General features: G+C 37.9%; 1 pseudogene; it reads right to left on the minus strand.

The window, feature by feature from the left end:
- Positions 1 to 5,570: 5,570 nt before the first annotated feature.
- On the minus strand, positions 5,571 to 6,423 carry LOC145059640 (uncharacterized; annotated as a pseudogene).
- Positions 6,424 to 7,100: the final 677 nt, after the last annotated feature.

Raw genomic sequence — 7,100 nt, forward strand, 5'->3', positions numbered from 1 at the left:
TTGCTTCTTCTTCAACGAACGTCTTACCCTTTGAGATAAGAGCCAAGGATCCCATTCCAGAGACTACCTTCGTTTCCTTTGTCACAACACTTTCATGTGACTTGAAAATTCCCACGAGCTTCGCCAACGAGTAACTTTTAAACTGGTCATGAGCTTTTACAGTTGATACCACCGCCAACCATTCGAGTCTTAGGCCATTCATAAATGTGACCTTCTGCTCGATCACCACTCTGCCAATTCCGTGTGTAATCATCTTACTAAGAAGATGGTTATAACGATTGAATGTTTGAATGAGACCTTCATCTGGCTTTTGCTTGAAGTCACCAAAATCCAAAAGTAGAAGAGTTTGAATGGAATGCTGGAGATCCTCATCAGTGGAATATAACTCCTTAAGCATGTCCTATATCTCCTTTGCAGTAGTACACATGCTCACCAGACGAAAAGTATCAGATTGTAAAGCGAATCTAATTGTCCTCATAGCTTTTATGTTGCTAATCAGTTTGTCCTTCTCATCTTGAGGGATATCCTTCACATCGATCCTGAGCTGATTATACTCTTTTTGTGTCTTTATGGTTCTGTTGGTTCTAGAGTGAACAACGGGACCCAAAGTTATAGCCTCCCAGATCAAGTACCCGTTATCTTCTGAGCGGCCAAGAACATAATCTTCAAAGTGAGGAGCCCAAACCTCATTCTCATGAGTATATAGAATCGGAATCCTTGTGATAGATCCAATGTTGTTGTAGATGTTGATGGGATTGGTTTGAGAGTCATCGTGTGACATGATGAGTTGATTTGATTACCTGTCGAGAATCAGACTTGTAAAGTGGTATTAGGGTGATATCGAGATCGAGGAACAACGTCAAAGAAGAGATGATGGAAACCCTAAAGATTTTCTTCTAATAGAAGAGATGCGTATGAATTACACAGCCTCCTACTCTTATACCAATTGATGAGTATAAAACTCTTTAAGATCGATGAGATCCTTAACAAGTAACACAATAACACAAAGTAAATATGAACACCAGAAGAACCAATACTTATGTGGAATGATTAATAAGCCACAACCTCAGAAGAACTCTATGAAGAATTGCTACTATAGAGGTGTGCTAGGGTTACAATACGATGAAAGAGAATTAACTATTAAAAACGTACATACTATGGTGCATGCATGCACTATATAAAGTAAACCCTAATAAATGAAACACGACTGGACAGGCCCAGTACCGTGAGAACAATGGACTTAGACCAAAAGCCCAATGACGCAACACTTCTTAACCCAACACATCCCCTAGGCTAAGGCATCACAAATCAGGCAACTCTAGATCTAGCTTCCTAAAATACCTAGCCTATCCTCTAGCATGCAGTTCTAGAATCTCATATGTATCTCATAATATAAACAAGTAATGGTATTTTGGGAAATTACCGTTCGGGCTGTCGCTGATTGTATACACTGCTTTGTCTCATTTTCTCTTAAAAACTATTAATCGTTTTAGAAGAAAAATCATTTTTCTTTAGACGTACCCGAGAGTACATTCGAGTCTCTCAAACCAAGGCGCTGATACCAACTTGTAACACCGTAAATTCTCAAACAAAATTTTCATTTTTAAAACCACATAAAACTCAATATCACATTTCTCAAAAACCCAAGTGTATAATTTATTCAAAACACATGAACAAGATTGTTGGATAATATCCCAGAATCCTCAAAGCAAAATTTCAAACTGGTGTGTACAATCGAGCCTTCGCCTTCCCGAAATCTACAAGAGTACCTAAAACACATATCACATAACACGGTAAGCATGAAGCTTAGTGTGTTCCCAAAAATACCACACAACAATAATTAGCCTCTCATGGCTATGTCTCGATAAGGACCCTCCGGTCATGTGTCTCAGTGAAGACCATCCGGTCTCACGGCTCGGGTCGGACCTTCCAGTCCGGTATCTCAAAAATGCACAGGATGATATACAACATTATTCACAAGATAGAATGCATGATATCACATATCTCAGTATAAGCACATAAGATCAACATATACACAGAATAATACAACAACATAAGTCACAGAGACAGTATGCACAATAACACATATCACAATATCAACAAATAAGGCGCTCCGGTCAATAATATACTAAGACCCTCCGGTCAATAATGTAAATAGGACCCTCCGGTCAAGAACACGAATAAGACCCTCCGGTCACACATAAATTACCACACATGTAAGTATAGTGAGAAGACTCACCTCGCAGAGTAAAGCAATGTATTCCACACTCAAGTTGCTGGCCTAATCTCCGCCCCTCCATAGCCTCCAAAATATACAGTTGACCAAAACCCTAAAATCCACAGAAGTCAACACTCAAGACTAACCCAACTCTAAAAGTCAACGAAAGTCAACACTCAAGTCAACAACCCATATTGACTCAACTCGCTGAGTACAGCTCATGAGCTCATCGAGTTCCTATGAACTCAGAAGATCGCGAAAACCCGAGTCGATTCGCCGAGTTGCTAGCTAACTTGTCGAGTCCATGCAGCATCCAGAAGATCAGGAAAAACCCTTACAACACGTTGAGTTGTCCCATCAACTCATCGGGTTCACTCTAAATCCAAGGACGGTTAAAACTCTCCCAAATCGTCGAGTTGTCTCATCATCTCGCCGAGTCTGTAACGTGTCCAAACCATCGGGGTAAAACCCTAACCGATACGTCGAGTCAGTTCATCGACTCACCAAGTCCCTTCAGTCTAATATCTCATTCAGATGTTTTCAAGCAGAAATGATGTCTCATGCTCTGGATCTCACCTTCAAGGGCTCACTTATCATGTACAGCTGCAAGCTTTATGTCCTTGCATGGCATATAAGGCTCAAAATGCCAAAACAATCTCTCTTATAGCGTTTAAGGCATGAAGGTTTGCCCAAAGCTTGATAAAGCTTGGATCTTTGGGCTCATGGGACCTCAATATGTCAAGATCTGGAGTCTCAACTCCAAGACATGCTCAAGTAACTCAATAACCAAAAGATGGATGGAAGAAAACCCTAAAACTCCTCAAAATGAGATCTAACAAGAGAAATGGTCAAGATGGAAGCTTTTACCTCAAATCAGAAGCTAGTCTATGAAGAAAACCGGATCCAAGAGTCTCTCCTTGATCCAACTCGTGTTGCTCCCTAAAGTGTCTTACACAAAGGCACAAGATTACTCAATTAGACTTTCTCTTTCACAAAATTGAATGGAATTGGTCTAGGGTTTTCTCAGAGCTCTAAGGTGTTATGGGTGGTTGGAATGAGGCTTAAGGTCCTTTAAATAGGACACAAACCCGGTGAATTAGGGTTTCTCCAACCAGCTCCAGCTCGCCGAGTTGGTCTCTCAACTTGTCGAGTTGGTCACTAAACACACGTGGCCAAAACTGTCTCCACTTGCCGAGTTGGGCACCCAACTTGTCGAGGCACTCTGTCATAATGAATATAAATTGCTTAAATTTGATACCTAAAATTTCGGGATGTTACATTCCATGAAAACACATCCCTTGATTGTTGTAATATGTAATAAGATGTTATTGTTGAATTGAGAATACCTTGTGGAAACCGTGCTTGAATGAATCAAAACAAGAAAGAATAACCCAAATGGCCACTACTAGAAAAACAGCCTTTTACGACGCTCATTGCGCGTCGTAAAAGGCTCAGACGACGCGCAAATGCGTGTCAAGGAAGGCCCTGTCATAAAGAGAGACGACGCGCATTTACGACGCTCATTTACGACGCGCAATTACGACGCGCGTTTACGACACGCAATGCGTATCAAGGAAGGCCCTGTCATAAAGGAAGATGACACGCATTCGCGTGTCGTAACCTTACGACGCGCGTGTTAATGACACGCAATGCGTATCAAGAAAGCCCCTGTCAAGAAAGGCCATGTCATAAATGAAGATGACACACATTTTTGCGTATCGTAAATTTAAATGTTTAAAAAAAATAAATTTATATATTTATTAATTTCCAAATTAAATTTGCATTTAATTTCTCATAATAGAAATAAAATAGCATATACAAAAAATACAATCCATTGCATAATATAAAATAAAATTTCATACTCAAATCATAAAAGGTAAGATGAAAAACAAAATCAAAGATATAGTTACACCAAATTCAGAAAACAATTACCCTAGCTACATTTGTTCTATTTTCTATCCCACTCCAATCCACTTCCCTAGCTGCATGTGCTGTCAAACTCCATCTAATTGTCCTTGCACAACCGAACAAACAAACATGACTATCAAAGATATAGTTATGTGAATTTCAGAAAAAAAATACCCACCTGAACATTTGTAGAGTCTATATCTATTCGTAGTCGTCTGGTACTTCAGCAAACATGTATTACCTTTGAGGATGAAAAACATTAAGGTTGGATCCATGGAAACTAGAAATCAAATTTTCAACTTATGAGAGAAATTAAAAGGTAGAAATTGAAGCTTACCTACCTGTTGTAGCATCCACATAATACTCCCACATCCATTTCATATAACATTTTGTACACAACTTCATTTGACCACCATATGTACATATATTAAATTCTCAAAGCTCTGTTTTAATTTGCTTTTTAAATTGCATGAAACATTGAAACCCATGTTAAGCCTTTATATCATATAAAAATTAAATAACAGATTGTAGTTGAAACCCATGAAAAATGCTAATTCTTGAAAATTCATTACTCCAAACCTGTTTAGACTGATCATTACAACCACCTAGAATGCTTCACACAGCTCCAAAAGGTGGCAGCAAGCTCCACACAGCTCCAAAAGCATGGGAAAAAATTTGAGACCAACAAACACAACAACTAAGCAAAACACAGAGCAGGGGTAAAATGGTCAAAAAGGCAGAAAACACTTCAAAGTTCAAATAGCAACCGTAGCAGGTTAATGATGTAGCTATAAAATTAGCAATTAGATACCTAAGAAAGAAATCACAAGTTTCCCCAAGTTTCCCCTGTTCCAACAATTAATAAAATCAATAATTCACAAATTAGGTTAATGATGTAGCTAATTTTTTATACTCACAAGAGAATAAGGGAATAAGTGATGCAATCGATTTCTGCATGACAGAGTCAGAAAGAAGACCGGGTGTGTTGTTGTTCTTATAACATGCCTTGCTTCAGAACCCACACCATGTACTATCTCTGGTTCACTTTCCTGCAATATAAATCCAACATGAACAGATTATCAATAACAACAGATGATATATAAGAATTTTATGAATGATATATAAGAAAAGTTATGATAAGGGAAAAGGAACTTGCACTCACTCTTTCATCATCATGTTCTACCTTGTCGCATCTCGAGCATCTCTCTCCCGAGCCAGTCAACTGAACTAGATGAATAATTCAAGCCGGTAACAACTCTGGAACTGCCAACTCCGCCATGTCCAAGGTTGGTAGAAGCCATTTAACACCTGATGAATAGCACAAAGGTGGCAACGACTGTTTCTTTAGTAACTTCCAGGAAGTTTTTTATAAATGTCAACCAAGGGTATAATGGACCAAACTTGAAATAAATTTATATTTATCCCTGACATGACGTTGAAGTTTTCAACCTCGAGTGTCAATACCAAGCATATCCCTGGAACTTTGTGCTGTTGGATCGATGTATATCAGGAGCTGTAAAATCAAAAATAAAAAACATTAAATATGAGTAAATGCAAATTGTAACTTACCAATAGACGTTAAATATGAGTAAATTAAAAATCAAGAACATCATCAACCAATAGTTTGATACCAATAAATTCATCACGACTAGCAAGGCTTCTAGCAAGGCTAATTGCTCATTCACTATAATCTATTCCAGTGAGATCAGAGAACCTATTTATACTAACATCAAAAGTAATAAAGAATGATTTATCAATTATCATCGTACCAAAAGGAGGAATAAGTGTTATTATGTATAATACTATACCCCTGTTTAGCAAGCTCTTGAAGAAGTAGCCCATTGCCTGTTCCAACATCAAGAACACTCCATCTTGCTAAATCTTTATCCTCTTGACTAACAGACTCAGAGTCATCAATTTTATGTTGAATTTGTGAAATGTCAGCACATAGTCCTTTTTTCCATGAAGCAACCATTTCCATGACATCTGCCCCAAACCTTTAGAAAGAATTTAAAAAGTCATACAAAAAAGCATCTTGTCAAAGAAGGTATATGTCATAGTCAATTAGATATGCATACCAAACTTCACCAGCATCCCCATGTTCACGAAAATTTGTCAATTCATGTGCATATGTTGCATCCCAGTAACTTTGATACCCCAAATGATTACCTTGGTTAAAGCTTTAATTTACTAAACCTTCAATTGGAACTGAAGAAGCATAGGGCACTACCCTTGTTGTTGTAATTGATGATTGGGACCCATTTTGCCTAGCAATAACAGATCACAGATGTGACCATTATTGCAACTAAATGAGCTTCAATTCCATTCCATATCTTCAATTCCAACTCTCAAACGCTAAATGGTAATTTTCTCCAGCACTAGCAACTTCAGGGTAAGATTGACAAGTTGATTTAGTTAATGAAGAATCATGATCTTGAAACTGAATTTCAACTAAACAACACATGGGTGTCTTCAAAGTCAAGATCAAGAACTAAAGACGATGGAATTTTCTAAAAAAGAAAAACATTAAGAGCAAGAACAAAGGCAAAAGGATTGGATGTTTAAGAATCATAACCCTAATTTGTTTACTAATCACAGATAAAAATGCCCAGATTGGGAAGGAAAATAAACATGCAGGTTCCAAAAATCAAGAAACCCGAACAATTTATGAAGATCTTATAAAATCAAAGAGCTAAATCCAAATAAATTCTAACATTGAAAGAAGAACAAGAAAGGGGTTTGAAAGATTAAAGATGAAAAAACATGAAAGCAGAAATTATACTCTATGGAGGAGAGACTTACCTAAAGTCGCAGGAGAAGAAGTGTTTATGCAATCAGAGTAGTTTTAGGGTTTCCTTCGGTTACTCCCTTCATGTCTCCGACAATCTCCATCTATGGAGGAGAGAGATGAGAGAAAACACGGTGGAGGGGGAGAGACGAGAAGGTGGATGCATCGATTACAGAGAAAACAAAC

This window comes from Lactuca serriola, chromosome 1, assembly GCF_051521515.1.
Source record: "Lactuca serriola cultivar US96UC23 chromosome 1, Lser_US96UC23_V15, whole genome shotgun sequence".
NCBI classification, from domain to species: Eukaryota; Viridiplantae; Streptophyta; class Magnoliopsida; order Asterales; family Asteraceae; genus Lactuca; species Lactuca serriola.